This window comes from Ovis aries, chromosome X, assembly GCF_016772045.2.
Source record: "Ovis aries strain OAR_USU_Benz2616 breed Rambouillet chromosome X, ARS-UI_Ramb_v3.0, whole genome shotgun sequence".
Taxonomy (NCBI): Eukaryota; Metazoa; Chordata; class Mammalia; order Artiodactyla; family Bovidae; genus Ovis; species Ovis aries.
The window spans coordinates 102,990,123-103,012,155 of record NC_056080.1 but is presented as its reverse complement, the minus strand read 5'-3'; the positions used below and the strand labels follow the sequence as shown (position 1 = coordinate 103,012,155).

General features: G+C 41.0%; 1 long non-coding RNA gene across 1 annotated transcript in view; it reads right to left on the bottom strand.

Moving 5' to 3' along the window:
• Positions 1 to 685: 685 nt before the first annotated feature.
• The window catches only part of LOC121818178 (uncharacterized), a 44,405-nt gene continuing 23,057 nt past the window's right edge, over positions 686 to 22,033 (bottom strand). Inside the window, exon 2 of the long non-coding RNA XR_009598789.1 lies at positions 686 to 4,756. This is a non-coding gene — a long non-coding RNA (uncharacterized LOC121818178). The remainder of the gene's footprint in view (positions 4,757 to 22,033) is intronic.

Sequence of the window (22,033 nt, the reverse complement as noted above, 5' to 3'; positions counted from 1 at the left end):
CTAAGAGACAAAAGACAATGACTGTACCTAAGGACTTGCCAAATCTAGGCAACAGGCCACATGTTTATTATCTTGTCTCACTCAGAAGGTAAAGCATCGGCCTGCAATGAAGGAGATCCAGGTTTGATCCATGGGTCAGGAAGATCTGGAGAAGGAACTGGCAAAACATGCCAGCATTCTTCCCTGGAGAATTCAATGGAGAGAGGAACCTGGTGGACTACAGTCCACGGGGTCTCAAAGAGTGAGGCACAACTGAGCGAATAACACACACACTTTCCAAATTTCCTGGGGTCTTCAAATTCTAGGCTTTGTGCATTGACTTGAAGAAGCCATTTGATGAAGCTCTAGGAGGATGACCCAGATACCTCTCATGATTGAATGCAGACAATTGCCTACGTGTAATCATACACTCTTACAGGACTATAAATTCCAATCAGATGGGACACGCAACTTTGTCTAATGGTATCATCATACAACATTGGAAAAAAAAACAGGCATTTTCTATGTCATTACATCGCCTTAGACCTTATTGTATATTATCACTGTTTTTTTACTTAAAGATTCATTTTATAATATTTTCTCATTAGTAAGAAAGAAACAGAGCTTGTTTTTACTTATGGACAAAGTTTTTGTTAGCACCTTGTATCATTTATACATATCCATATTAATAGGTCTTTCAGAGCGCTTGAATTTCATATATTTTATTCTAGAACACAGTTAATTAGGATATTATAATGTCCAAAATACATGTTAGGTCATTCACAATGAGAAGAATTAACCACTTTCAAAATGTCCTTGGCGTGTATCATCATCACTTCGCTATGTACGTGCAATATGTACTTCTGTAAAATACTGTTCAAATTCCCCAGTACTATGCTTTTTAAAACACTTTTTATCACTTGGAGCTTATTCAAACAAGATTCATGAATTCTTTACCTCTGACACCCAGAACAAGATAAGAATGCTCATATTTGTCAATTCTATTGAATATTTTAGCCAGGGTAATTAGGCAAGAAAAATATATTAAAGGCATCCAAATCAAAAAGGAAGTAGTAATATTATCTGTCTTCAGATAACATGGTTACATACAAAGAAAATATCAAGAAATGCAAATTTTAGTGCTGATTAATGTATTTAGCAAGTACTATAGGCTTCCCTTGTAGCTCAGTCGGTAAAGAATCTGCCTGGAATGCAGGAGACCTGGGTTCAGTCCCTGGGTTGGGAAGATCCCCTGGAGAAGGAAATGGCAACCCACTCCAGTATCCTTCCCTGGAAAGTCTCATGGACAGAAGAGCTTGGTGGGTTGCAGTCTGTGGGGTCGCAAAGAGTCAGGCATGACTGAGCAACTAACACTTACATATTTATAGGATAGAAAAGGAGCTCACAGAAATCAGTCATATTTGAATAAACTAGCAATGAACAATCTGCAAAGGAAATGAAAACAATTCCATTTGCTATAGTTTCAAAATGAACAGTATACTTAGGACAATAAATAAGTAAAAATTAGAAGTACATTGAAACTTACTGACAGTTAAAGATGACTTAAAAAAGATATCTTTTACTCATGGGTTGGAAGGCTAAATATTGTCAACACAGTAGTACTACCCCAAGAGATCTACAAATTCAATATAATCTCTGTCATTATCCCAACAACACTCTTTTTGCAGAAATGGAAAAGCTAATCCTAAAATTGCTATGGAATTGCAACTGACTTCTGTAGCAAAAATAATCTTGAATTTGAAAAACCAAGCTGGAGGACTGACTTTCATATTTCAAAACTTGCTAGAAAGCTACAGTAATAAAAGCAGTGTGATACTAAAATACGAATAGACGTGTGATACTAAAATATGAATAGACGAATGGAACAATAAATAGACTGGGAGTGCAGAATCAAGCCATACACTATGGTCAATTGATTTTTAAAAACGATGCTTGAGAATTCAAAGTGTTACAGGGAAGAACTGATTCCGTGATGGATCTGTTTATTTTTCTCTAACCTTTGCTTCCTATTGGTTTTGTTCACAAAAAGGATACTGTTGATACATAATGGGCTGCCTTGGGGAACCCTGCCCCTCTGCCTGAATGTTAAACCAAATGCCTTTGTTCAACACACCATATATCTATGGATGGCTACAGGAAGGAAAAAATTAACACATCTCCTCCATGAGGTTGGCAATTCCAGGAGATATTTGAAAGATTAATGTCCTTTTATCTCCCCCCATCACTGTTCTATAATAGAACCTGGCATCCAGACCCCTGTATGATCATCATTTTGCGACATAACTCTGCCATCTTCTTGGCCTGCTAGCTTTCTAAATAAAGTCATATTCCTTGCCTTAACACTCTGTCTCTCAGTTAATTGGCCTGTCATATAGAGAGCAGAGCAAGCAGAGTTGCCTATTTAACAAATAAATGGTGCTAAGAAAACTGGCTACCCATATACAAAAAATGACTTCAGACACATCTTCACACCATACCCAATAATTAAATCAGTATAGGTCAAAGTTCTAAATGTAAGAGGTGAAAATATAAAACTTAAGAGACAAATATAAGGACAAAGCTTCATGATCTTGGATTTGATCATGGTTTCTTAGATATGTCACTAGAAGAAGAGGAAAAAAATTTTTTTCATCAAAATCTAAAAATGAAACAAAACCCCCCACAAACATTTGTGCATCAAATGACACTATCAAGAAAGTAAAAGGACAATCTGGAAAATGGAAGAAAATCAGTTCATTTCAGTTGCTCAGTCATGTCCGACTCTTTGCGTCCCCATGGACTGCAGCACGCCAGGCCTCCCTGTCCATCACCAACTCCAGAGTTTACTCAAACTCATGCCCACTGAGTCGGTGATGCCATCCAACCATCTCATCCTCTATTGTCCCCTTCTCTCACCTTCACTGTTTCCCAGCATCAGGGTCTTTTAAAATGAGTCAGCTCTTCGCATGAGGTGGCCAAAGTACTGGAGTTTCAGCTTCAACATCAGTCTTTCCAAAGAACATTCAGGACTGATTTCCTTTAGGATGGACTGGTTTGATCTCCTTGCAGTCCAAAGGACTCTCAGGAGTCTTCTCCAATACCACAGTTCAAAAGCATCAATTCTTTGGCGCTCAGCTTTCTTTATAGTCCAACTCTCACATCCATACATGAACAATGGAAAAACCATAGCCTTGACTGGACGGACCTTTGTTGACAAAGTAATGTCTCTGCTTTTCAATATGCTGTCTAGGTTGGTCACAACTTTTCTTCCAAGGAGTACACATCTTTTAATTTCATGGCTGCAGTCACCATCTGCAGTGATTTTGGAGCCCAAAGAAATAAAGTCTACCATTGTTTCCACTGTTTCCCCATCCATTTGCTGTGAAGTAATGGGACCAGATGCCATGATCTTTGTTTTCTGAATGTTGAGCTTTAAGCCAACTTTTTCACTCTCTTTCACTTTTATCAAGAGGCTCTTTAGTTCTTCACTTTCTACCATAAGGGTGGTGTCATCTGCATATCTGAGGTTATTGATATTTCTCTCAGCAATCTCAGTTCCAGCTTGTGATTCATCCAGCCCAGCATTTCTCATGAAATGGCGTCAGGAGTGGCATCTATGCTTTGCTGGAGCAGCTGTGAGGAGATAACCCACATCCAAAGTCAGGAGCAGCAGCTGCACTTTGCTGGACCAGCCGTGTGGAGATTCCCCATGTCCAAGGTCAGAGAAACCCCAGTAAGATGGTAGGTGCTGGAGCGGTTGTGAGGAGATACCTCATGTCCGAGGGCAAAGGAGAAGCCCCAGCAAGACAGTAGGAGGGGCGAATTCACGGTTAGAATCAAATCCCATTCCTGCCAGAGATGCTCAGAGGGCTCAAACAAACCTTGTGTGCACAGGACCCAGGGACCCCACAAAGACTGAGCCAGAACTGTGTTTGAGTGTCTCCTGTGGAGGGTATGGCTCGGCGGTGGTCTGCCTCAGGACAGGGGCTCTGGGTGCAGCAGACCTGGGTGTGGGATAAGCCCTCTTGGAGGAGGTCACCATTAACCCCACCATAGAGCTGCCAGAACCTTGTGCACAAACAGAAGCTTGTGCACGCTAGGACCCAGGGGAAAGGAGCAGTGACCCCACAAGAGACTGACCCAGACTTGCCTATGGGTGTCTGGGAGTCTAGGCGGAGGCGTGGGTCGGTGGTGGCCTGCTGCAGGGTTGGGGGCACTGAGAGTAGCAGTGCATGCATGGGACCTTTTGAGGGAGGTCTCCATTATCTTCATTATCTCCACCACAGTTTGGAAGAAAATATTTGCAAATTATTTATCTTTCAAAGTTCTAGTATCTATAGTATATAAAGAACCCAGGAATGAAATGACAACCTAATTCAAAAAATAGGAAAATGACTTGAATATACATTTCTCACAAGAAGATATATAAATGGCCAGTAAGAACATGAAAAGATACATAACAGTCAAAACAGAATTGTAAATTAAAACCACTAAGCAATACCTCTTTATGCCCACTATAATGCAAAAAATAAAGGAAAGTACAACAATTGATGAGGGTATAGAAACTGTGCTGACCTGAATCCAAAATATGCAGCTGCCATGGAAAGCAGTTTGGCAATGCTTCAAATATTTAAACACAGAATTACCTTGGGGCACAAAATTATTTCAAGAATTTTACTACCGTAACGTTTATGTCTGAAGGCAGGGTCTTTCTTTGCAGAACAAAAAGAATTGCAGGTGAACTGTGAAAAGGAAAGGTGTTCTTCTAGAATTTACCCTGCAGCAAAACAAATAAAATTAAATATTTAAATAAATCTCAGTCTAAGTTCATCCAATGTAAGCAGAAAAATTTCAAGATGGTTTTTAAACTTAATCCCAGGTGACTTACCCAGGAATATTGCTAACGGTGTGACAAGGGAAGAAGAAAGACTGGGAAAAAAAATTACCATATAACCCAGCAATTCTACTCCAAAATATATACCCAAAAGAAGTGAAAAAAAGTACTTATACAAGTACACATATAAACACATATTCATAACAGCCCAAACCCAAATATTTCCATCACTTGATGATTTGATAAATAAGATGTGATATAGATTAAGCATTTTAATGGGTATAATTCAGCAACACTTAGGATATTCCAAATGCTGTGAAAGTATTATTTCTATTCACCTCCAAATCATTTTCATTACCCCAAATGTAACCTTATAGCCATAAAATAGTTTTTCTCCATTACCCTGTGGATATGTAAAATGGATATTATTCAGCCATAAAAATAAATGAAGCACTGATATATGTTATGACATTGATGTCCCTTGAAATCATTCTGCTAAGTGGTAAAGGAAAAACAGGAAATGCCACATAATGTATGGTTCCATTTACATGATATAACTAGAGTAGGTAAATTCAACAGAGGCAGAAAGCAGATTAGTTCTTGCAAAGAACTGAACAACTTGGGTAATGGAGAAAAACTAGTTCATGTATTTAGGGTTTCTTTTGGGGTAAAGAAAATCAGTTGCAGGTAGATACAGAAAATACTTGCACGACATTCCGAGTGTATTAAATGTCACTGAATTGATAATTAATTTTATGTTACATGAATTTGACCTCAAATTGTAAAAGTAGCAATATTTTAAACATGCTAGTATTCCAAAGATTTATTAATGATATTTGAAAAACATTCAAGCTATAAGTGACAGGAACTTAACAATCATAGTACTGCGAGACTGGAACAGTATTTTATAAAAGTATGTATCTTATATACATAGGGAAGGGATGATGATGCATGGCAAAGACATTTTGAAAGTGGTTAATTCTTCTCATAGTGAATGATCAAGCATATATTTTTGACTTTATAATTTCCTAAACGTGTTCTGGAATAAAATATAAGAAAATTAAAGTACTCTGAAAGATCTATTAATATGGATATGGGTAAATGATATAAGGTCCTGCTAAAGACCTAGAAATCCTGATAGCTCAGCAGGTAAAGAACCAGCTTGCCAATGCAGGAGACTGAGGAGATGTGGGTTCAAACCCTGGGTTGGGAAGATCCCCTAGAGAAGGAAATGGCAACCACTCCAGTACTCTCGCCTGGAGAATCCCATGGACAGAGGAGCCTGGAGGGCTACAGTCCCTGGGGTCCTGGAGTTGAACACAACTGAGTAAGCACCTACTGAAAAGACCTTGTCAGTTCAGTTCAGTTCGGTTGCTCAGTCATGTCTGGCTCTTCTGCAAAGGTAGAAACAAGCTCTGTGTCTAACTAATAAGAAAATATTATAAGGTTGTTCTTTAAGTAAGAAAACACACAGACACACACATTGACACGGTTGGGTGCAAATGCAAATTGATACAGCCACTATGGAGAACAGTATGGAGAATCCTTAAGAAAATCAGGAATAAAACTACCAGATGACTCAGCAATCCCACTACTGGGCATATACCCTGAGGAAACAATAATTGAAAAAGACACATGTAATCCAATCAATGTTCATTGCAGCACTATTTACAACAGCTAGGACATGGTGGCAGCCAAGATGTCCATTGACAGATGAATGGATAAAGAAGTTGTGGTACATATACACAATGGAATATTCTTCAGCCATAAAAAGAATGCATCTGAGTCAGTTCCAATGAGATGGATGAACCTAGAGCCTATTACACAAAGTGAAATCAGAAACAGAAAGATAAATATCATATATTAACACAAACACATAGAATCTAGAAAGATGCTAATGATGAACTTACCTACAGAGCAGCAACGGATGTACAGACAGAGAACAGACTTTTGGACACAATGCAGAAGGGAAAAGGTGGGATGATTTCAGAGAGTAGCACTGAAACATATATATTTACATATGTAAAATAGATGGCCAGTGGGAATTTCTAGTATGACACAGGAAACCCAAACCTGTGCTCTGTGACAATCTAGAGGCACGGGATGGAGAGGGAGGTAGGAAGGAGACTTAAGAGGGAGGGGACATATGTATACCTATGACTAATTCATGTTGATGTATGGCAGAAACCATCACAATATTGTAAAGAAATTATCCTTCAATTAAAAATAAAATAAAATTTTAAGTGATGTACATACACAGTAAAGTAGCAGGAAATTTAGTGATATGGAAAATGCCTTTTTCCAATGTTATATGCTGATACCATGAGACAAAGTCACATGTCCCATCTGACTTGAATTGATACTCATGCCAGCAAATTTGGAAAACTCAGCAGTGGCCACAGGACTGGAAAAGGTCAGATTTCATTCCAATCCCAAAGAAAGGCAATGCCAAAGAATGCTCAAACTACCGCACAATTGCACTCATCTCACATGCTAGTAAAGTAATTCTCAAAATTCTCCAAGCCAGGCTTCAGCAATACGTGAACCGTGAACTCCCTGATGTTTAAGCTGGTTTTAGAAAAGGCAGAGAAACCAGAGATCAAATTGCCAACATCTGCTGGATCATTGCAAAAGCAAGAGAGTTCCAGAAAAACATCTATTTCTGCTTTATTGACTATGCCAAAGCCTTTGACTGTGTGGATCAAAATAAACTGTGGAAAATTCTGAAAGACATAGGAATACCAGACCACCTGACCTGCCTCTTGAGAAACCTATATGCAGGTCAGGAAGCAACAGTTAGAACTGGACATGGAACAACAGACTGGTTCCAAATAGGAAAAGGAGTACGTCAAAGCTGTATGTTGTCACCTGCTTATTTAACTTCTATGCAGAGTACATCATGAGAAACGCTGGGCTGGAAGAAGCACAAGCTGGAATCAAGATTGCCGGGAGAAATATCAATAACCTCAGATATGCAGATGACACCACCCTTATAGCAGAAAGTGAAGAAGAACTAAAAAGCCTCTTGATGAAAGTGAAAGAGGAGAGCGAAAAAGATGGCTTAAAGCTCAACATTCAGAAAATGAAGATCATGGCATCTGGTCCCATCACTTCATGGGAAATAGATGGGGAGACAGTGGAAACAGTGTCAGACTTTATTTTGGGGGGCTCCAAAATCACTGCAGATGGTGACTGCAGCCAGGAAATTAAAAGATGCTTACTCCTTGGAAGAAAAGTTATGACCAACCTAGATAGCATATTCAAAAGCAGAGACATTATTTTGCCAACAAAGGTCCGTCTAGTCAAGGCTATGGTTTTTCCAGTGGTCATGTATGGATATGAGAGTTGGACTATAAAGAAAGCTGAGCACCTAAGAATTGATGCTTTTGAACTGTGGTGTTGGAGAAGGCTCGAGAGTCCCTTGGACTGCAAGGCGATCCAACCAGCCGATTCTAAAGGAAATCAGCCCTGGGATTTCCTTGGAGGGAATGATGCTGAAGATTAAACTCCAGTACTTTGGCCACCTCATGCGAAGAGTTGACTCATTGGAAAAGACTCTGATGCTGGGAGAGATTGGGGGCAGGAGGAGAAGCGGACAACAGAGAATGAGATGGCTGGATGGCATCACTGACTCGATGGACGTGAGTCTGACTGAACTCCGGGAGTTGGTGATGGACGGGGAGGCCTGGTGTGCTGCGATTCATGGGGTCGCAAAGAGTCGGACATGACTGAGCCCCAGAACTGAACTGAAGAATGTTATGATTATAAGTAGGAGATTGGAGTAGGAGATTGCCTGCATTCAGTCCTGTAAGTCCTTCCTCCTAGGGCTCCACCAAATGGCTGCTCCAACACAGCACACAAGGTCTAACATATGAAGACCCCAGGGAGTTTGGGAAATGAGATAGAATAATAACCATCATGCGGGCTGTTGCCTAGACTGACCAAGACATTAGGTATATCATTTTTTTTTCCTTCCTTTGGCATGAATTCCTGAGGTGTGCCCTTTGACACCACGAAACAATTTGATAGCATGAAAAATTGCTGGAGATAAAAGGGTGAGAGAATAAGAGCAAATGTGGGAAACCTTGGTCAAGTACAAAAGGAAATCTGGAAAAGGGAAGATGCCCGATGAGTTTGGATGGCTTGCATCTCAGTTTGATATCTAACGGAAAGCAAAAATTAAATGCAAAAGTATGAACAGGTTTCATCAAACTGAACAAAATCCTGGGCAGCCACATTTTCCTATATCTTTGTTCATGGCGTTTTTTCAGGCTCGAAGGGCGGGAGAACAATGCTTGGAGCAGGGCTCCATGTCTGTCCTGAGATCATACCGCCATCGTGCGGTAACAGTTTGATCAGGCTCAAGCTGTGAGCTGTTCCTCCTTGAGAACCTGGTCCGGCCAATGGAAGAGAAAACAGAACCTGAACTCGAGCCTGGCCTCTCTACCTTTTTCTCTATGGTCTGGCAGGAGCAGGGGCGGTCAGTCAGCTCCGTGAGGGGCCAGGGCCCAGGAGCCAGCTGGCCGATCCAGTACATTCCTGATTTTCATTCCCTTGAGCAACTGCACTCTCCGAGATGTCCTGGCTCACACCACCTAAACGGTGTATGCCCATTCTTTCCATACAGGTTCTTCTTGCTCCAAGCCATGGTACTTTAGACATTTGGTCACCCTCAACTCCATCAATGACACCGGCTCTGTAGGGTTCTTGGCACTGGCCCGTCCATTGCGCTCTGTTGCTCTTGTCACAGTGGGCCCAGACCCTACAACACAGGGGTAACCAGGAGGCCTGAACCTCAAAGGGCAGATTCACAAGACAAATACCCCCGTTTCCCTTGCTTGGCTCTAAGTCCAGCCCACACTGTTAGGAAACTGAGGCCCCGCCTCCGTCCTTCCGGTGGCCGGACTTCCGGGCAGCAGCTGGAGGGCTCCCGGGCCCTGGTCGCTCACTGATCAGATACTGAGCCCAGAACCTGACTGTCCACTGATCCTGCCAGACCACAGAGAAAAAGGTAGAGACGGGCCAGGCTTGAGTTCAGGTTCTGTTGGTTCTACATTGGTCTGACCTGCCTCCACTGCTAGGCCTTGCAAAGAAGAGCAGCTCACAGCTTGGGCCCGATCAAACATTTTCCGCACGATGGCAGTATGGTCTCAGAACAGACAAGAAGCCCTGCTCCCAGCATTCTTCTCCCGCCCTTCCAGTCTGAAAAAACACTGTGAACAGACAAAGGCAGTAGGAAATATGGCTAGTTTGTACTTTCTTGGTTAGAGGAAACCAGCTCCTAGTCTGTTCATTTAGTTTGTGGTTTGTATTGAATATTTAACTGGGATCTAAATGACCCAACCTCATCAGGCATCTTCTTTTTTCCAGATTCAAGTCTTTTTTTCGTTAACTATGTATAATTAACATAAACTGCATAATTAAACAACTACTTTTGTCCTTTGCAGCTTCAAAATCTTTGTTTTCACAAGTTATACGTTCAAACACTGCATTCCCATTAACATAGATTTATACTTATACCTTGTGTACTTGTCTTACCTTTTAAATTCCAAAGGAAAATAAAAAATTAGAAAACAAATATAGGGAGTTCCCTGTAATCCAGTGGTTAGGAGTCAGTGTTCTCACTATTGTGGCTAGGTTTCAATCCTTGGTTTGACATGTACACTAAGATCCTGCAAGCAAATATATATATGACTTTCCCAGTGGCTCAGTGGTAAGAATTCTCCTGCCAATGCAGGATATGCAGGTTTAGTCCCTGAGCTGGGAAGATCACCTGGCGAAGAGAATGGAAACACACTCCAGTATTCTTGTCTGGAAAATCACACAGAGGATAGCCCTAGGATTGCAGACAAATTGGACAGGATTTAGGGACAAACCACACACACATACATATAATACCAGCACATACATATTAATCTATGTAATATATATGACATAAAACTATTATTCTGTTATTTATATATATCTATGGAGTTACTTTTTCCATGTTTTTTGTTTCCATGAATATGAGTTACTGATTAGTGTCTTCATTTCACCTTGGAGGACCCCCTTTTAGATTTCTGGGATGCCAGGTCTTTTAGTAACAAACTGCATCTGTTTTAGTTTTTGTTTTTAGAATGTCTTAGTCTCTCCTTCATTTTTGAAAGAGTCTAGCTGGATGTGGAATCCTTGGTTGACAGGTTTTCTTTTAGAATTTTAAATGCTTTTTGGCTTCCAAGGTTTCTAAAGAGAAATCAACTGCAAATCTTATTGAGACTACCTTGTATATAATGATGTGTATTGATAAGTTGGACAGGACTGAGCGACTTTCACTTTCATTGATGCTTACAAGATTCTAGCTTCAAAAAAAAAAAAAAGATTCTAACCTCGTGGCTCTTGTAAGTTTGATTATAACGTGACTCATTTTCGACATCTTTGTGTTTATCTTATTAAAAGCTCCTTGAGCTTCTTAGATGTAAATATTCACTTCTTCCATTAAATTCCTAGTGTGGGCCCTTATTCTTCAACTAGTGTTTCTGCCTCTTTCTCTCTCTCCTCCTTTGGTAACATTATGTGTAAGATAATTTACTAAATCATGTCATATAGGTCTTGCAATCTCTGTTCATTTTTCTTCATTCTTTTTTGTTCCGCTCTGATTTTTGTTTCTGATTGGAAAATCTCAACTGACCAAGATTCAAGTTCCTAATTCTTTCTCCTGCCTGTTCAAATCTACTGTAACAATATTGTAGTGAGTTCTTCAATTTCAGTTCATGTACTTTCACTTTCCAAATTACTATTTTGTTCTCTTTCTATAATTTCTATATCTTTATAGGTATACTCTATTTAGTGAGACATTGTTTTCCTGGTTTTCATCAGTTCTTTGTATTTAGTTTTTTATCCCTTTCATATTTAAAGATGCCCCTCAAATATCCCCATATTTAGAGGAGTTTATTTAAAGTCTTTTCTAGTACATCCATTGCCTAGCCTTCATTCTAGACAACTTTAATTTATTGCTTTTCTCCCTGTAAATGGATATGCCTGTTAGTTTGGATGTCTCATCTTTTTTATTGGTGGTGAAAACTGAACATTTTAAATTTTACAATGTAACAACATGGAAATTAGATTTCCAACACACAGGTTTAGCTGACGGCACTTGTTTTGTACTGCTTTTTTCTTGTTTAGTGTCTTTTCTCATTTTTGTAAAGTCTGTACTTTGTCGTGTGTGGTCACTCACATCTATGTTATGTTAGCTTAGTGATCACTTAGCATTGTGACAGGCTTTCTTTAAACATTTGAAAAATACTTCCAGTCTTTGCTTTTGTAATTCGGAACTCTTTCAATGATTATATAGGCTGTTCACAACTACTGTACCCTTCCTTCCAGCTTTGCAGTGTGTGCGCTCAGTGGTGTGCGACTCTGTGAGACCCAAGGACTGTAGCTCACCAGGCTCCTCTGTTCATGGGATTTTCCAGGCAAGAATACTCTTGTTAATTCCTCCTCACTTCCAGCTTGCAAGGAGCCTAAAGAGACACAAATATTTAGGGTCTCAGGCCTCATCTGAATAGTCGTGTAGCCCTGCAGAGGTCTGCACGTTTCTAATTTCTCCAGTACATGTAAGAACTTTTAAAGTTCTTTCTTCCGCAGTATATTTCCTTTCATAGCCTTCTCCTTTCTGTGCTTCTCCATTTGTCTACTTCTTGTCCTAAGTTTTGTCTATTGCCCCAGGCTTTTCTGATCAATTCTTGTGCCTTTACATTTTTTTAGTAAATGCCTTTCTTCAAGACAGCTCAGCGGTGGAAACACTCCAAGGAAGTCAAGACAAAGACAAGCTCTTGCACCAACCTTTCAGGGAGCCTCCAGAGAGGTCAGACTTGACAACCACAATTCTTTGAGAGTAACTCCGTATCTCCCCCTCCGGAACTCACATCACGCACCAGGATGACAAGAGCCATCTTTAAGGCAGTGTGGTTTTAGCGGGTGGTAGGTGGGGAATTTTGAATGCCGCAGTCCTCTCTCACTGCAAAGTAGTCACTTCTTTCTTCACCAAGCCATTGTTGATTGTCTTATGTGTTCAACTAGATCTAGAGCTCTGTAAAATTGGATCATGACACTTTATCAGCTCCTTTGTTACTTTTATGGAGGGATGCATCACTGGAGTTCCCTGCTTCACCATCTTCAGTGACATCATATTTGCCACATGGTTTTACCTTTCTAGAAACAATCATGCTTCTTCAGGAAGTACCTGCTACACAGATATATATGAAGAAATAACACAAGGTCATTTAACACTCGTTTGTTTGGCTGGGTGGTTCCGCCTCTGTTCAGGCCCTGTGAACTCCAGGCAGTGGGCCTGTAAACATCTGGGTGAACCCGAGTACTTAGCAAGCACACCTGCTCCTGTCATAATGCTACCTGGAACTGGCTTGTCTTTGATGTCCTGACGCTGCTGCCATTAAAGATCCACATCCCCTTATACCTGGGTGGCACTTGAAAGCCTACTACCTTTTGTTCCAAAGAGCAGGAACAGGAGACATACCCACCAGAGCCTGCCTCTGTCTTTCAGTGGATTTCTCTAATCCTGTCTGCATTGGGTGGGGAACAAGGCCTTACCCATGACTTGCTTGCCTGGACCAGGCAGCTGCTGGCTCAGTTCTAGTCCCTCACTCTCCACACTGTACACCAGGATTCCACCAGTGTTCAAGAATCCTGTAAGGCCATAGAGAAGAAAGAAGGAGGCCCAGCTTGGGTCCAAGCCTTTTCCAAGTCCCCACATGTGTGCTCTTCTACAACTTTTGGCCTCAAAGCAAGGAAGTTGTAAGTTTTTGGTGTTTTCAAACAATTTCTTCATGAGAGCAGTAGTGCTCCAGATATGTAGGCCGGCCAGGTCTTTGAACCCTCATCTTCCACCCAACCGGTCTGAAAAAAAAAAAACATCACCAGGAGACAAAGGCTCCAGGAAACAGGCTGCCTTGTATTTTGGAGGGTTTTAAGAAAGTTGCTTGGCTTCCCAGGTGGCATAATGGTATAGAATCTGCCTAACAATCCATGAGATACAGGAGTCACAGGTTCCATCCCTGGTGCAGGGAAGATTTCCTGGGATAGAAAATAACAACCCACTTCAGTATTCTTGCCTGGAGAATGCCATGGACAAGAGAAGTCTCGCTGTAGTCCATGTGGTCACAAAGAGTGGGACATGACTGACCATTCAGGAAACTTGCTCATGCTGTTGTCTCTTGCTTTTCGTTTCCACTGAAATCAAAACTGAGGCCTAATTTACATATTTCCATCAGGCATCTTCTTTTGCAAGAACTGAATTTCTACCTGACCTAGTTCTGTTCTTCTTTACTTAGCTTTACTTCCTATGAATTTCTCAATGTATCAATAGTCTGCTTCTCTGGCCAAGTCTCAAGGAGCCAGCCAGGCCTAGGAGAAAAAAAGATCAGTCCAGAACATCAAGGACAACATTAGGGCATTTCTAGGCAACAACTGTTGCTGATAATTATTGAGTATTTACAGTATACCAGTAAGTATTCCACAGATTTTTGGTAAGAATTCATAGATTGATTCTTGACAGCATCCCTCTGGATGAGTAGAGTGATTCTTGCCACTTAATAAATAAGGAAACATAGCACAGAAATTTTACAAACCTTTCCCAAGGAATAGAGACAATTTAAAAACCAGAATAATCAGATTTCAGAACTCATACTCTTAAGCACTAGAGAAATAAACTATAGGCTCAGTTCTGGGGCACGTTGAGGAAGCCTCCCAACCTTTTCTGTTTTGCTTACATTCTCTAAGACTCAGGTGCAGAGAGGATTCAGGAAACAAGTTCAGTTCCATCTTGGATTCTTGGCATACAGGAACACAGATAAAAACAAGTCAGATTCTGTTGACCTTCTAAACATTAGTCCACTTGTTTCTCAGGTTAAGCTCTTTCTACAATGTGCTGCGTTTTATTTCAAACCTTTAAACTTTCCAAATTCTCCTAACTTGACTTTCATTTGGATAAGCAGGCCTAGGAAGAAATTTCCATAAAGGCCCTATTTATACTCAGCTACCTGTATATCTCTGGACTCCTCTGGCTCAGAAAATGCTGAGGAATTGGGAGTGGAGAGGAAAGGAAACACATGCAAGTCTCTGTGTTTCAATAATCAGAAAAAACCTGCTAACATTGTTCAACTGTGTAAGTGCTGCATTGTCTTCATATATATTTGCCAGTATCTTCTCATGAATTAATTTTGGCTATTTACCAAATATTTCTATTACTCCTGGATACTGTTAAGATCAGCAATATTGGGCCAAGGGATGAAGTCAAACTGAGAGGCCTGATTAAAGAAATACCCCGACCTATCCTTGAAATCATACCAGAACCCTCTGGCAGAACATAACCAGGACTCATAAATATGGCAAGGTAGCCAGATTATGTAATCAATTCAGGTCAACCATTTGAGGCACAGTGAAAGTGAAAGTCACTCAGTCCAGTCCGACTCTTTGCGACCCCATGGATTATGAGGCACTGAGTAGTAGAGAAACATGAATAGTGAATAAAGAAGAGGATATAAAGTTAGCCAGCAGAATTCCAACATACATATAAAGATAAAATACATATATAAAATACAAATAATATTATAGGCCTCTTTGTGTTCACTTATCTGAATTCCACATGAACTAAATATTCTATATTGAATAAAGGTTATTTTTCATAAGTAATAAACAGTTTTTTTTTTTTTTCTGGCTGCACAGTGAGGTTTGCATTTTCCAACGAGGGATGTAACCTGTGCATTCTGCAGTGAGAGTGAGAAGTCCTAACCACTGGACCACCAGGGAATTCCCTTTTTTCATATTTTTAAATTATAGTTTGGATAACTAAACTACTCAAAATGCTCATAAAATGCAAAAGGGAAAAAGGTATAAAACGAAACAGATAAGTAAGAAAATACCCAATTATTGTAAAACATGTACGTATATATATAAATTAAAATGCATCAATATATTTTTGTAAATATAGAACATGGTAAAGATCAAATAAAAATGTAATCAGTGTTTGTCTCAGGACTATGGAACTGTAAATACAGTGAACATTCCTCTTAGCTTGCCTTGGGAAATTACAGTTTACAGCAGCTGTCTAATTTGGTCCATAAATTATGTAAGCACTTAGAGTACACAATTTATAATTTCTACTTAATTATCAAATTCATTATTAAAAACACATTATATATTCTTAGAAAACATTAATACTTATGCAAAAATTAAAATACGGATCTATATGAGGCATAAAAGTATAAAGAAACAAGAAAAGTCATTTGATAAAAAACTTGAATCTTAAAGTGAAAGTCACTCAAAAACTGTGACATTCAAAAACCATGGGGTTGGTAGATGCAAACCATTACATTTAGAAAGGATAAACAACAAGGTCCTACTGTATAGCATAGGAACTATATTCAATAAGCTGTGATAAACCATAATGGAAAGATCATAAATAAAAAGTGTACATATGTATATAACTGATTCACTTTGCTGTGCAGCAGAAATTGGCACAACATTGTAAATCAACTATACTTAGATGAAAAAAAAGAAAAACCTATGTAGAGTTTGACTCTAATTTCTGTAAAAAAGAAAACCACAGGCCCAAAATGGAGTCACTTACGCTAGGCCATACCAGCAAACTAGGGCTTAATGTCTAACTGAATTGACAATTCAACCTCCTTCAGAAATACAGTCTTAATTGAAACAATCAATAACTTTCCCATTAGCACCACGACGTACTCTGTTACATGGGCCCTCTCCATCCCCCAAAGGAAGATGAGGTAAATCAAATAATAAAACTCCCTTATTCCAGAAGGGAGAAGACCTACTCTGAAATAACAGTTTTCTCTATTTATGACTTACTTGTCCTGCCTTTGAAAATTTTTCCTTTCCTGTACCCCTTTGGAGCTCCCTTCTACATGCTAGGTGGGTGCTGCCTAATTCATAAATCATTCAATAAAACCAGATTTAAAATTTTTCTCTTTTGAACTTTGGTTTTTAGCATTTCCTTAAATGAAACTAACTAAATATGAATGCTTATTTTGAGTTACTAGTGTGCTCTCCGATCTACAAAGACATTGAAAAGGAGAGACACCATTTTGGTTACTTTCTAAAGTATGTGAGCCAGAAAATGGAGGACTCCATAGGAGCCTGAGGTGGACAGGGAGGCTTGGCATGCTGCGATTCATGGGGTCGCAAAGAGTCGGGCACCACTGAGCAACTGAACTGAACTGAACTGATAGGAGCCTGAAAGTGAAAGTGATAGTGGCTCAGTCATGTCCTACTCTTTGTGACCCCATGAACTGTAGCCAGCCAGACTCCTTTGTCCATGGAATTCTCCAGGCAAGAATACTGGAGTGGGTTGCCATTTCTTTCTCCAGGGGAACTTCCTGACCCAGAGATTGAACTGTCTGAGTCACCAGGGAAGCTGAGAAACGAGCCAAACCAAACACCACAAAGTCCAGTGCCTGCAACTGGCTTCCTGCAAGCTTTGGCATTCCAGCAATTTCTTTTCCCCTTGCAGGGATCCCTGAGACTTGAGCCCTGCATCAGTAAACTTGAAAATGCAGAAAATTCTACAGAGTGTTGAATGAGGAAGGGAGAAAGCCAATTTGGACTTCATGTAGGAAATGTTTCTCTGACTTGCTTTTATTATTATAATCATACTCAATGATTTGCCTGGAGGACCCTGCAACTCTGCTTGACTGTATACTAAAGTGCCTTTGTTCAGCTCATGGAGAGATAGCTTGTAACTGCCAACCTGTGATTAGATATGATTCAGTCAGTTAACTTCAGTCGCTCAGTCACGTCCAACTCTTTGTGACCCCATTGGACAGCAGCATGCCAGGCTTCCCTATCCATCATCAACTTCCAGAGCTTGCTCAAACTCATGTCCATCAAGTTGGTGATGCCATCCAACCATCTCATTGGCTGTCACCCCCTTCTCTTCCCTCCTTCAATCTTTCCCAGCATAAGGGTCTTTTTCAATGAATCAGTTCTTCCCAGCAGGTAGCCAAGTATTGGAGTTTCACTTTCAGTATCAGTCCTTCTAATGAATATTCAGGACTGATTTTCTTTAGTATTGACTAAAGTTAGAAGAGATTAACAAATCTTTCAAAGGTTGGACATTCTCTTAGAGATGTGTTACAATCTTCCTCTCTATTTTCCTTTTGACTTTAGTTCCTCATTGCTTCTTACACTCTGATCTATAAAAGAACCTGGCATCCAGACCCTAATAAGATCCTTATTTTGAGATGCTAGCCTGCCATTTTCTTGGTCGGCTGGCTCCCAGCTTAAAGTCCCTTCCTTGCCTCAACACCTTGCCTCTCCCATTCATCGGCCTATCCAGCAGAAAGCAGAGTGAGCTTGGACTCGGTAAAAAGCTCTGCAAAAGAACTCTTGAAAAGATGGCTGATGAGGGTTGGTGATTTTCGGGTGCATTTCGATTTCAAATGGAAACCAAAAGCAAAAAACAAACACTGCAAGCCTGTCTCCCCAAAATGGATTTCAAATGTGGCAGCCATGTTTTCTAGCTCCTTTATATCTTTGTGGTGTTTTTTTCAGACTGTATGGGCGGGATAAGAGGCGCTGGGGGCAGGGCTGGTTGCCTTTCCTGGAGCCATACTGCCCTCACGAGGAAGTAGTTTTAGAAAAGCCAAAATTCGTATTTCTGATGACCCAGTGGCTAAGACTCCATGTTCCCAATACAGGGAGCCAGGGTTCAATCCCTGGTTGAGGAAATAGATCCCACATGCCTCATCTAAAAGCTCTTGAAGGCAAGAACAACAACAAAAAAAAGGCATCCCAAATGCCACAATAAAGATCAGGGATCCACTAACTCTATGAGGATCCAAGAGCCCATGACTAAGACCCTGGCAGTCAAATAAATAAATACTATTTTATTTTTTAAGAAAAAAAAAAATGTTATTGTGAATTTCCATGAGATCTGGCCTTAAAGAAACTTATGGCTAATTCCCAGGCTGAATGAGCCCTGACCAACCTGGGTCTCCTTTACTTGAACTCTGAGGCTGTCTAGGAGCTCTGGACAAGACTGTGGCAGGGGGGTTTTGTTTCCTCCCACTGTGGGCAGAATTAGAGGAAAGAGAATTAAGTCTTCTAAAGGACTTAAGAGGACTACTTCAGTCAGTTGAGTTGCTCGGTCCGTCTGACTCTTTGTGACCCCATGGACTACGGCATGCCAGGCTTCCCTATCCATCACCAATTCCTGGAGCTTGCTCAAACTCATGTCCATCAAGTTGATGACACCATCCAACCATCTCCTCCTCTGTCATTCCCTTCTCTACCAGCCTTCAATCTTTCCCAGCATAAGGGTCTTTTTCAATGAATCAGTTCTTCGCATCAGGTGGCCAAAGTATTGGAGCTTCAGCTTCAGTATCAGTCCTTCTAATGAATATTCAGGACTGATTTCCTTTAGGTGACTTAAATTAGAAGAGATTGACACATCTTTCAAAGGTTGGACATTCTCTTGGAGATGTTTTATAAGACTGGAGACCTTTTAACTTTACTTCCCCACTGCACCTTCCTCTCTATTCTACCTTTTGACTTTAGTTACTCATTGCTTCTTTCACTCTGATCTATAAAGAACCTGGCATCCAGACCTTAATAAGATCGTGATTTTGAGACACTAGCCTGCCATTTTCTCGGTCGGCTGGCTCCTAGATTAAAGTCTCTTCCTTGCCTCAGCACCTTGCCTCTCCCATTCATAGGCCTATCCTGCGGAGAGCAGAGTGAGCTTGGACTCGGTAAAAAGCTCTGCAAAAGAACTCTTGAAAAGATGTCTGAAGAGAGTCGGTGATTTTCGGGTGCCTTTCGATTTCAAATGGAAACCAAAAGCAAAAGCTCGGTAAGGCAACTCTGTCCCCGCAAAATGGATTTCAAGTGTGGCAGCCATGTTTTCCAGCTCCTTTACCTCTTTGTGGTGTTTTGTTCAGACTGTATGGGCGGGAGAAGAGGCGCTGGGGGCAGGGCTGGTTGCCTTTCCTGGAGCCATACTGCCATCACGAGGAAGTAGTTTTAGAAAAGCCAAAATTCGTATTTCTGATGACCCAGTGGCTAAGACTCCATGCTCCCAATACAGGGAGCCAGGGTTCAATCCCTGGTTGAGGAAATAGATCCCACATGCCTCATCTAAAAGAAGACCTCAATGATGATCCAAGAGCCCATGACTAATACCCTGGCAAGTCAAATAATTAAATACTATTTTATTTTTAAAGAAAAAAAAATGTTAGTGTGAATTTTCATGAGATCTGGCCTTAAAGAATTTTATGGTGAATTCCCAGGCTGAATGAGCCCTACCAACCTAGGTCTCCTTTACTTGAACTCTGAGGCTGTCTAGGAGCTCTGGACAAAGGTAGAATCGTGGTAGAGACGCTTCTGAGTGAGGAGCCAGGACTCTGGCAAGAGGGTTTTGTTTCCTCCCATTGTGGGCAGAATTAGAGGAAATGGAATGAAGTCTTCTCAAGGAAAGAGGACTACTTCAGTCAGTTGAGTTGCTCAGTTGGTCTGACTCTTTGTGACCCCATGGACTACAGGATGCCAGGCTTCCCTGTCCATCACCAACTCCCAGAGCTTGCTCAAACTCATGTCCATCAAGTTGATCATGCCATCCAACCATCTCATCCTCTGTGGTCCCCTTCTCTTCCCTCCTTCAATCTTTCCCAGCTTATGGGTCTTCTTCAATGAATCAGTTCTTCCCATCAGGTGGCCAATGTATTGGAGCTTCAGCTTCAGTATCAGTCCTTCTAAAGAATATTCAGGACTGATTTCCTTTAGGTGACTAAAGTTAGAAGAGATTAACATATCTTTCAAAGGTTGGACATTCTCTTGGAGATGTTTTACAAGACTGGAGACCTTTTGACTTTACTTCCCCACTGCATCTTCCTCTCTATTTCCCTTTTGATTTGAATCCTCATTGCTTCTTTCACTTTGATCTATAAAAGAACCTGGCATCCAGACCCTAATAAGATCGTTATTTTGAGATGCTAGCCTGCCATTTTCTCAGTCTGCTGGCTCCCAGATTAAAGTCTCTTCCTTGCCTCAACACCTTGCCTCTCTGATTCATTGGCCTATCTGGCGGAGAAGGCAATGGCACCCCACTCCAGTACTCTTGCCTGGAAAATCCCATGGGCAGAGGAGCCTGGTAGGCTGCAGTCCATGAGGTCGCTATGAGTCAGACACGACTGAGCGGCTTCACTTTCACTTTTCACTTTCATGCACTGGAGAAGGAAATGGCAACCCACTCCAGTGTTCTGGCCTGGAGAATCCCAGGGACGGTGGAGCCCGGTGGGCTGCCTTCTATGGGGTCGCACAGAGTCTGACACGACTGAAGCGACTTAGCAGCAGCAGCAGAGAGCAGATTGAGCTTGGACTCGGTAATAAGATCTGCAAAAGAACTCTTGAAAAGATGTCTGATGAGGGTCGGTGCATTTTCGGGTGCATTTCGATTTCAAATGGAAACCAAAAGCAAAAGCAAGGTACTGCAAGCCTATCTCCCCAAAATGGATTTCAAGTGTGGCAGCCATGTTTTCTTGCTCCTCTACCGCTTTGTGGTGTTTTTTTCAGACTGTATGGGCGGGAGAAGAGGTGCTGGGGGCAGGGCTGGTTGCCTTTCCTGGAGCCATACTGCCCTCACGAGGAAGTAGTTTTAGAAAAGCCAAAATTCAGACTTTGCTGATGACCCAGTGGCTAAGACTCCATGCTCCCAATATAGGGACCCAGATTTCAATCTCTGGTTGAGGAACTAGATCCCACATGCCTCATCTAAAAGATCCTTAGGTCACACATACAATGAAGGATTCCAAATGTCACAATAAAGATCAGCGATCCACTAACTCTATGAGGATCCAAGAGCCCATGACCAAGACCCTGGCAGTCAAATAAATAAATACTATTTTATTTTTTAAAGAAAAAAGAAAGTTATTGTGAATTCCCGTGAGATCTGGCCTTAAAGAAACTTATGGCTTCCCTGGTGGCTCAGATGGTAAAGCATCTGTCTACAATGCGGGAGACCCAGGTTCAATCCCTAAGTCAGGAAGATCCCCTGGAGAAGGAAATGGCAACCCAGTCCAGTACTATTGCCTGGAAAATCCCATGGATGGAGGAGCCTGGTAGGCTACAGTCTCTGGGATCACAAAGAGTTGGACAGGACTGAGCGACTTCACTTTCACTTTCCCAGGCGAATGAGCCCTACCAACC